General features: G+C 50.9%; 1 long non-coding RNA gene across 1 annotated transcript; it reads left to right on the forward strand.

Annotated features, from left to right (window-relative positions):
* The first annotated feature begins 779 nt into the window (after positions 1-779).
* LOC123348759 lies at positions 780-5,224 on the forward strand. The gene is made up of 3 exons (XR_006573253.1): positions 780-1,274; positions 2,051-2,107; positions 4,796-5,224. It is a non-coding gene; the product is annotated as an uncharacterized LOC123348759 (long non-coding RNA).
* Positions 5,225-10,772: the final 5,548 nt, after the last annotated feature.

Below are 10,772 nucleotides of genomic sequence, written 5' to 3' on the forward strand. Positions count from 1 at the left end.
TTGTAATAGTGAAACACTAGGGGAGATGGGACAGCTCCCAGATTTACTGCTGGTCTAACTGGCTGTTTCAATAGCTTATATGTATCTTACCATCATGTCTTCTATTATCCTTTTTTGATAGAGTGAACTGTCACATGGGGGAGGGGTAGCGGGGAATAAACCCCCCCAAGCAGTTGACTCCAATTAACCAATCCTCTCAGAGGCTTCTGTGAGTGGGAGGGACTTGGGGAATATATAAACCAGGCTCACTTCATTGCAGAAAGAAAGACAGATAAGGAACCAAGACAACACAACACCCAAGAAGACTGGAAGGCTGATGATGAGGGGGGAAATCAGCTACGGAAAGACACAGGAGAGAGGTGATCACCTTGTTAAAAGGGTACTGAGTGTGGGGACAGTTAGGTACAGACTGGGGCCTGTCTCCCTGTGAAACAGTGGACTTGCCTGAGAGGTAAGAGAATTTATGGGGGGATTGGACTAAGGGCGTGATGATGATGAAAAGCTAAATGCTGACATACCACTACTCCTACATTCTCTCTGGTGTCCTTTTTCTACCCCAGGCTCATCCCGGCCCACCCAGCAATGGTGACATTGGGAACGGTAGGATTTGGGGCTTAGCTGGAGGGCCACATCATGTTAGTGATTGTCTGCCAAACTCCTTGGGGCTAGTGAGGCTCCTCTGGCTCACCTTTAGAGGCCAGCACTGTGGCCTTTCTTCTCTCTAATAATCTGTGCTGAGACTGCAGATGGCAGCATACAAGCCGCCTATTTGATCTGAGCAACCCAGGTAGCCATTGCCTGGGACCAGTAGCCACAGATCCTCAGAGATATTTAGGTGCCTCTTTCCCAGTGAGAGTCAGGCACCTAAATACATTTGATAATCTGGGTCACAGCCTCTGCTCTTCCATGAGAATATGGATGGGGTGACGTCTGCTCCATTCCATTGTGTCCTTCAAGCTCCTGGGCTCTTGCCAATGTGGCCTGCTGCGGGGTGCCGTGTTTGGAGGAGGAGGAGGAGATGGTGCCTGTGGAATACCTATAAAGAATGTTCATTCTGACAGGACCCTGTGGTGTCCATAGATTCATGTATGTCAAGGTTCCACATTGTCATCAGAACAAAGAGGAGGCTACCTACAGTGATGGGGGCTGACGTGCAGACAAACTTTATCTTTACTGAGCCATGATGAATGGAAAGATGATGAGGCATTTGAGGCATATTCAAGTCCCAGACTGTCCATCCCTCTACCACAGCACTGTTCATATCTGTCTATGTGGTGAGTTATTATATGTTGTGAAGGGTTAATGGATGTTTGCATCCCTTTGGTCTGGATGTTTTGAATTGTTTGTGCAGCTTCCAGGCAGGGGCTTTAGTAATAAAACCCTTATGATCTGGATTTCTGTGCCCTGGAGCTGCACAATGTGTGTTTGAAGAAGGCTTGTCATGGTACGTTTACACAGCAAAAACCCAACAATCCTGTGACAGAGAGTCTGAATCTGGAGTCAATGACTCGGGCTTGCACTGTGGGGCTAAAAATAGCAGCGTAGGGGTCAGAGCTCAGACTGAAGCCTGGACTCCAAGACCCTCCCTGCCTCGCTGGGTCTCAATGCCCGGGCTCCATCCTGAGCCTGAACATCTATGGTGCTATTTTTAGCCCCATAAGCCCAAATCAGTTGACTCAGGCTATGAGACTCAGTGACCTGGCTCTTTTTTTGCTGTGTAGACGGGCCCTTTGAGTCTTAATGATGCCACTAGACTTGTTTTCTGCTGTATTCCTGCCATGTGTTTGGAAGTGGGGATAGTGGAATTCTCTCCTTACCCTGAGCATTGGTGATCCGAGGGCCTTTGGGTTGAACAGTGCTATTGAAATGTCACTTACTAATATGATTTTTTCATGTTCTCTGTGTATATATAGCTTCCTACTGTATTTCCCACTGGATGCATCCTATGAAGTGGTTTCATCCCACGAAAGCTTATGCCCAAATAAATGTGTTAGTCTCTAAGGTGCCACAAGCACTCCTCATTCTTTTGTCTTCTGTGTGTTCATTTCAGTGGATTCTGCAGCTCTGGCCCACCAGATGCAAAGGTGAGAGAGAGCTTTAGCTGCAGGTAGGGGTGCGAATGAGCATAAACAGCTGTTAAGGAACTGCCCAGCCCTGTGCTGGCTCCCCATTGGCTAATAGTAGTATCAGACCCAGTGAGGTAGCAGCAAGTTGTTGAAAAGGTAGAGGACAGAGGAAGGAAGCTGCTTCCAGGGAGGTGAAGCAGTGGGATTTGTTAAGACAGCTACGATTGTAAATGGTCTCAGTGTTACCTCGAGCGATTCCATTTCTAGAACTCTCATTAAAATGATAAGAAACAAGAAATGGCAGATCAGAGCGAGGGGACAGGAAATGTAGGGATAATATCACGAATCAGAAATGGCTCCCAGGCGAAATACCAGGGCCATTTCCAAATCATGCCTCAGAGGATCATAGAAAATAGAGATGGAAAAGTCTCATAAATCCTGTAACCACCAATGCTGGATTATTCGACATGTTAGTGTTCCATGCAGAGTTTTAAACATGCCAAGCAATGGGGCTCCCTGAAGAGATGGAGGCATTGCACTGTTAATACACTTAGCTGGCCCCAGTGGCTAACCTGGGCAGGTTAGGCTCTTATCTCTAAGCTCATGAGTCCAGTTCATCCTTAGGACTCAGTGTGAATGAGTCATCTCAGTTCATTTATTAGATTATAATAGTTCATACACAAAACCACAATGGGCCTGAACAGCAGAGGCAGTTGGTTGGAAATCAGTTGTAGCTTCCTGCTCTGGAGAGCTTGGTTTGATCAGGCAGTTGTGGAGCTTTTGCATGGGCAGTGGCAGTGCAAACTTCCCTCCCAAACTATCTCACAAATGGGCCTCCCTACTCTTCTGGAGGGTGCCCCCTGGAGGGGGTGGTGCTTTCAGTACTAATATCACAGGGCTGGCCATTGATGCTACCGTGCAAATCACTTTGTGTCTTCCCACTTCCAGGAGTGACTACATTTAAACTGGCCGCACCCACCAGCTGGAAGGCGAGTGGACGATTGTGGTGGTAGGGCCATCCATGCTGAAAGCTGCCCAGCAGTTCAGATCAGTCCCCACATCCTGAGATAGAGCATAGTTTAAAAGGAGGCCGTTCCATGGTTGAAAACCACAACATGGCCCAAGATCATGTGTCCCTGTGCCTGGAAACATTCAGAGACTCAGTCTCATCTGAGGACCTTGGGCCAGTTCTTCAACAGGTGTAAATCAGCAAAACTCCAGATTGAGTCAGCATAGCTCCCTTAAAGCCGATTTGAACTGATTTACACCAGTTGAAGACCTGCTCCATGAAGTCTCCATATTCCAAGACCTCCAGCAGCAATTTTCAGCCTGGGGTGCCTGTTTTCCAGAGGGAAGTCTAGCTGCAGCGCTGACATAAGCTTATCTCCTGTGATGCAAATGAAACGCTTGGCTTAGCATGTTAACATTCATTTTGGATTGTCTAGTGACACAGAGCGTTATCAGCAAAGATGCATCCCAGGCCTGGAATTCTGTGCTTAATCAAACCTCTTAGTCATTTAATCTTATTAACAAAGCAGAATTGCAATGCTATCATTAACCAGCAGCACGGAAATGCCAGTTTAATAGCCACTCCTGAGAGAGAAGAGAATTCTGTGATCTATGAACAGTTATCAGCTGTTTGCAAATGATACCTAGCTACCCTCAACCATCATAGGAATTGTCCTGCTGGATCAGACCTGGGGAACATCCAGAAGGAGGCGTGAGAAAGCCCGTAGATTCCAAGGTCAGAAGGGACCATTACAACATCTAGTTTGTCCTCCTGCATAAGCCAGGCTAGAGAATTTCACCCAGTTACTCCTGTACTGAGCCCAATCATTTGTGGTTGGCTAAAGCATCCCTTCCAGAAAGACCTCTAGTCATGATCTGAAGACCTCACGAGACAGAGAATCCACCACTTCCTATTTTGGTCCAGTGATTAATCACTGTCACTGATTTAAAACAAAAAACAGTCTAATTTCTAATTTGGTTTGGCTGTGTTCAGCTTCAGGCCATTGATTCTTAGTCTGCCTTCCTCCACTAGATTAAAGAACCCTTAGTACCCTGTATTTTCTCCCTGTGAAGGTTTTAATAGACTGTGATCAAATTACCTCTTGATCTCTTTGATAACTAAACAGATTGAGCTCCTTCAGTCTCTCAGTAAAGGGCATTGTTTCCATCCTTTTGAATAAATCTTGTGGTTCTTTTCTGAACTGTCTCCAATTTTTCAACAATTGTAGGTAACTAAGGAATAACCCGCCCATAAGGGAAGTTTCTGACTAACCTTAGGCAGTTAGGGATTTGTTCTTTGCCCTGGAGCATGAGAGATTTTATCTCTTCTGTAGATTTTACCCTAATGTATCTGTGGATGCTCTGAGCACCTAGATAAATGTTGTCCAGTCATTTTCTGAGTCCTGCTAAGCTCTTGGCCTCAGTGGTACATTGTGAGGGTGAGCTCCAATACTTATATATTGTATGCAAAAGTATTTCCTTTTATCAGTTTGCCTTTCAGTTGGATAGGATGTCCCCTCCATGAGCTCCGCCCACCCCAAGATACCATCTCTGTTGGGCAAACTGTGTGCATCACAGCGCTGGATTGAAATGGGCTATTCTTGTGACCAGCTAGATTTATTACCGAGGCCAAACAATCACTCACCCAGACATTGGGGCAACCATCCCAGGCCCCATCTAATAATAGCAGTTTAGAGAATCTGTTTCTTTTGCTTCCTTAGAAAGAATCAGTGCTGCAGGCCAAAGCTCTGCTGCCCTCTGGCTACCAGTCCAGCACCAACAACCAGCTCTCGCCTGGGGAGGATTCTTCACACTCTTCAATGCAGCTTCTCTAATGGAAAGATCCAAAAACCTCCCAGAGCCTCCTCTCCACTGACATGTAACCATTGCTCAGGCTTTACTGGGGGCCGATACAAGAGTAAGATACATCAGCATCCGCTGTCAGCAGCAAAAGGCAACAGAGAAGCGGGGATGTGAAGCAATTGCCGGCTTTCTAGTCACCTGAATATCAAAGGACATAGCTGCTGCATGAACAAGTGTCCTTATTTCAGGAGTGGCCAACCTGAGTCTGAGAAGGAGCCAGAATTTACCAATGTACATTGCCAAAGAGCCACAGTAATACGTCAGCAGCCCTCCATCAGCTCCCACGCCCAGCGCCTCCCACCCACTGGCAGCCCCGCCAATCAGCGCCTCCCCCTCCCTCCCCGCACCTCCCGATCAGCTGTTTCATGGCATACAGGAGGTGGGGGGGGAGGAGCTAGAGCACGGCAGGCTCAGGGGAGGGGGCGGGAAGGAGTGGAGTGGGGGCAGGGCCGGTGGCAGAGCCAGGGGTTGAGCAGTGAGCACCTCCCGGCACATTGGAAAGTTGGCACCTGTAGCTCCAGCCCCAGAGTTCGTGCCTTTACAAGGAGCTGCATGTTAACTTCTGAAGAGCTACGGGCCCCAGGTTGGCCACCCCTGCTTTATTTGCTACAGTGCGGGGGATGCCAGCCAAGCCCCACTACAGGGAGGGTGAGAGAATAAAGAGATTCCCAGCCCCACCCATTAATTTCCCCTAATCCCATTCCCTGGCAGGGAGAGTCACAAGAGAGGGATTGTGAATCATACTGCTCAGCAGCATTAAAAGGTGAGGCCTCCCCACTCCCTCTGTACTGCCCAGGCAGGGTCTGAGGTACAGAGATTTTCCCCTGATGAGGGATGGGTGTAGGTGTGATGAAAAGCAGGAGACAAAGGGACAGAGCATAGTGTCTTCTGCCAGAGACATTCCCCCAAGGTGCCGGATCAAAGAGCCCTTCTCAAATACCCAAGGTGTTCGTGAGACTCCCTCCCCTGCCCCTTTGCGAGCCAGGATCCTTGTGTCTCTGAGCAGGGTTGTGCTGGATGATTTCCTAGAGCTGGTGTCACACCTGCTCCAGCGGTGGATTAGCCACTGGGCCTACGGGGCCCATGCCCAGGGGCCCCGACAAACTGGGTGGCCTTGGAAAAAATCCTCCACTGGGTGGCAGAAGCCCAGAGCCCTGGCCACTGGGCAAGTTGGGTAGGGGAAGTCCCCGCACTCTGACCCAACTCCTCGGAAGCAGCGCCGGGCGGGCGAGGTGGGAGAAGCCCCAGCACCCAGCCCCTGCTGTGGCCCTGGGACTTGAGGAAGCTCTGACTCCCCGATGTGCCCCAGGGCTGTGGAATGGGGACAGAGCTTCTCCAGTCTTGGGGTGGCAGGGTGGGGGGCAGAAAGGAGCAAAAGCGTTTGCAGGGCTACAGTGGGGGGGATGGAGTGGGGAGGACCCTGGGTGGAATGGGCGGGGCCCAGGGAAGGGATAGAAAGGGGTGAGGCTGTGGGCAGGGCCACAAGTGGAAGGGGTGGGGAGGGGTCCCTGCTTGCTCTGGCCCAGGGCCCCAGGAAAACTTGATCCACCTGTCGGCTGTTCCTGGGGTCACTCTTGGCCCATCTAGTGCACAGGAAGTTACTGGGAAAAGGGAAAGTGTTCAGAGGGCCAAGCGGAAATCCTGTAAAAACCCAGCCCCTGGTACAGGCCTCTGGAGGTCAGGTCTGATCAGTGCTGTGATCTCTGCTGGCAGCCAGGGCTTGAAATGCCCTTTCCCATACCCCCCAGCAGCTCAGTGGGAGCAGGGAGTGATCTCGGCACAGAGCCCCGAGAAAGGAAATCTAACTAGTATATTAGGTTGGCACCTTCATATCCCCTAGAATAAGCACATTTCCTCCCGCAGAAAGTCTCACAGCACTTCTTCAATCCTGGACGCTGGTGGTCAGAGGGGCAGCGATTTGGGGGATTGTACATAGCGCACTTAAAGATGAAGGCAAGACAGGTTTCAGGTTTCCCTGCGAGAGAAGATCGCTGCATAAACAAATTTTCTAGCACCGCATAATATTTATGCAGTCTGTGCAGCACCCAGCACAAAGGGTCCCCCAAAATACCTATTGAAATAATGATTCAGAAGCCTTGTGGTTATTTGTGTGTGTGATGCTGGTGAGGGTGGCATAGCTTCAGTACTTGTGTGTCAGCTCTCTTTGTAGTTGTATTTGCCTCTGCGTTCTCCACAGGCTTGTTAACACCTTGTGGAGGTGAAACAGACAAGTTGTCCATTGAAGAGAAATGCAGTGTAACCCGTGAACACCCCCCGCTTCCACCCTGCTGTCTAGGTGTATTTCCCAGGCTGATGCCGGGGACCAGAGCTCCCAGATCCAGCTGCCAGGGGCATTTCCTTTCTAAACCCAACATGATTGCACCTGGAAGGGGTTAAATACTGTCACAGATGCCTTTCAGTTTGATTGACAGGTCATGCTCCACCCTGTGGGAAGCACAAAGTCAAGGAGGTGACTAAAGGGAGCAGCCCTTTCACTGCAGCGCACTGAGTGGGGCCTCCCTGGCTGCTGCCATGGAGGGACAATAAGAACTGGGACCCACCCTGCAACCAGCTGAGCGACATGTGCCCATCGGTGCTCTCTGTCCTCTGGGAATCTGGTGCCCTGGGCCGCTGGCTGGGGCTGGGGCAGGAGCTGTCAGCACTTACCTGTCTCTCCTACAGGAAAAGTTCAGAATCCTAGAGACAGAAAATCCCTGTAAGGCCCATTCTAACCCAGACCACCCTGGCAGGGCAGGATTGTTCCTTACTCTACATTGACCAGAGATGCGTCCAGTCTAGTGTTAAATGTCCCAAACCAGACAGTTCCCACCCCTTTTCTTGGGCGACTCATCACAGTCTGTTACCTCTCACAGCCAGAAGGAGTGTCTTAATGTTCACCCTGGAATTTCCATTTCACCCCACTCATACTCTAATTGTGCCCTGGCATTCCTTGGGCTCACGAGAGTCGTGCACGAAGCTCAGTGGGGATGGATCTATGTGCTCTATGGATTGAGCACTTTCCACCTCACCCTGTCTCCCGCCTCCTGATTGTTTGAGTTGCTTTTCTCTGAACTCCTCCAGTTTGTCACTAAGAGGGGACAGCCTACCAACTTGGCCCAAAGGCGGAGGAGCCCCACAAAGAGGAAGATGCCCAGTGGCTTCATGGTGGTGTCTCTGGAGGTAGGTCTGAATGCCCAGAGCTGAGTCAGGCTGGTATTTAAAAAATTCACTCCAGGAGGGAGGGAGGAGAAGGGAGCAGAGAAGGAGATGCCTGGATCGATGCCAATATTTGTCCCCTTGTCTTGTGTCATTTCACAACCCGGTTCTTGTGTCTTCCTGCAACTCTTTGCACAAGAAAAACCTGAGATTGCTGGAAAGAGTGAAATTCTCCCCTTGCTCAAGAGCCAGCTGCACAGACAGTTTAAATGTGAGTGGGTGCAAACTCACATGGAGGGGACCTGTGAGAGATGCTGCAACAGAAACCTGGCTCCAGACAAGATAGAAGTCAGTAAACTATTGACTTCTGGGCAGGGGCCTTTGTCTGATGCTGAGGGCTGCAGGGACCTCTCTGCTCTCAGCTCACAGGCTGTCCGTGTCCCTTGGTGCTTTGGGTTTATGAAGTGAGAACTAACCCCTGCAGGGAACAGCAGGTTCATGCAAACCCAGCCAGTCTGGCCATCCCCACTCCTCCGCTCAGCACAGCCCAGCTCTTTGTCTCGGGAGGTTTTAGGGTGTCTCTCAGCCCCAGGCTCAGTATTGGCTGGGGCAGCCACCCCACTCACTTCGCCCTGCTGCAGTTCTGGGCAGGTGATCCCTCCTGGTAACTCCCTCCTCTCCAATGGTTAAGGTGGTCTTTTCTGGGGTGAGAGTCCTGCCCACCAATATCCCCCTGCCACGGCTGGAGTACTGCTTACAGTGCATGGTGTGGTGCCGCTACTGGCATAATGATCACAGCAGAGTCTAATGGGATGGGGACAGCCAAGCATCAGCGAGTGCAGGTGCCTCTACCATGGTGTTATAGGGTAACACTGGGCCTTTAAGAGGAAGCAGGGCTGCTGCAGCTGTGACTGGTCAGCTGACCCTATCTGAGCTTTAAAAGGGAGTACCTGGGCTTAGCAAATCCAAGATGTAGTGAGGGTCAGGTTGTGAGAGTGGCTGTAGGGCTTGTGCTTCCTGGGCACAGGGGGTCCTGGGCATCTACAGCTGTCTGAGTTCTCTGGGATGGGGGAAGGTGGAAAAAAGCTGGGAACTAAAAGGGTGGGGCAAAATTGTGGGAGCTGTAGGGGGAGTTGAGGAACTGCTTCTTCTTTGATTTGACCTAAGTTTGGGCAACAAGTCTGCATGAAAAAGAGTCTGGGTGTGGTGGGGAGTCTTTAGCAAGCTGGGGGAAAGCACCCCCTTGTTACCGGAGGTCTCCTTTTCCAAGTGCTGGGTGGCTTGGTGTTGGGTTTGGGGTTTTTTTGTTTCCTTTAGAAAGGAGCCAAATAACTCCCAGAGACCTCTAGGGCAATCAGATCCTTTAGCCTCTCTGGCTCTTGGTGCCCTGCTGCCTCCTGGGCATTATTCAGATGGCTAAAAGCAGCTCCTCAAATGGAACAACTCAAAGAGCCTCAGGCTCTCCTGTTCACTAGCCTGGATCCTTCTCACCATCTCTATTAAAGGGCCTTTCCCACAGTAATACACACCAGACTCCACAGCTGGCTGGGAGTGATGATAATGCCTGAGGGAGATGAAAACCTCTGCTTTAGTTCCAGTGGCAGGCCTGCAGGGCTCCGTCTATCACAGCATCGCTAACCCTGGGCATTCCGTGGTCAGACGCCAGTGGCTTAGAATCGCCAGTGGCTTAGAAATCATTAATTTAAAAAATCATTAATCTCTTTTTTTCAGTTGTCTGCCACCTGCTCCACTCCCTGTTGAGGGGATGCTGCCGCCTCCAGCTTGTGTCTGATCAGCTCAGGCTCAACATTAAATACATGCACACGGCCGGCCCTCTCTGCTCTGACAGCACCCTGCTTACCCTCTCCTACCCCATGAGGTTCTGAGGCTGGCAATGCTTAGTGCCCTGGGGCAGGGTGGGATGGACAGTGTAGTCAGCCCAGTGGCATATCTACCAGTCTCAGTGCTGCACTCAGGGGCCCTGGGACAGGCCCTCAGCTCATTACTCAGGCCTCTCCAGCTCATCTTTGAGTTGTGCTCTTGCTGAACCTGTGAAAAGTTGCACTTGGGGAGGGAGGGAGTGGGGCTGAGCTTGCTCACTACATTTTCAGAGGGCACCCAAGCAATGCAGGCTGCTCTTGCCCTGCCCCATCCGAAACCCTGGCTAAAGAGCGCCCAACAATAGTCTGTTATGGATCCTGAGCTCACTGGGGGCTGAGACGCAGCATCAGCTGGAGAATTCCTGCCCAGGAGACAACAGAGCTCCCAGCAGGGAGAATTGGAACCTACTGGAGATTTTTCAGTCACACCATTCCCAGCTGGGAGTGTGCTGTCAGGATCCGCCTGATGCCCAAGCTGGGGAAGGGGAGAGAGTCCGGGAAGAGGAGTGGGGAGGAACCTGCAAACAGAAACAGGCACAAATCACCTGACCCACAAAACTGCTGCATGAGCCCGTGCCTTTATGTGCTACAATGGCCAAAGCCCCATTACACAGAGTGAGAGAGAAAAGGAATAAAGAGACCCCCGCTGCCGCCCAGCACCACCTAAAGAGTTCCCCTAATCCCTGAGCCCTAGGAAAGGGATTGCGAATCAGACTGCTAAAGAGCAGCCCTGCAGGAGGCCTTCCCCTGTTCTCTCTCAGCTGCCTGGGCAGGGTTGGTGCCTACAGGCAATACCCTG

The sequence above is a fragment of the Mauremys mutica genome, chromosome 13 (assembly GCF_020497125.1).
Source record: "Mauremys mutica isolate MM-2020 ecotype Southern chromosome 13, ASM2049712v1, whole genome shotgun sequence".
Taxonomy (NCBI): domain Eukaryota; kingdom Metazoa; phylum Chordata; order Testudines; family Geoemydidae; genus Mauremys; species Mauremys mutica.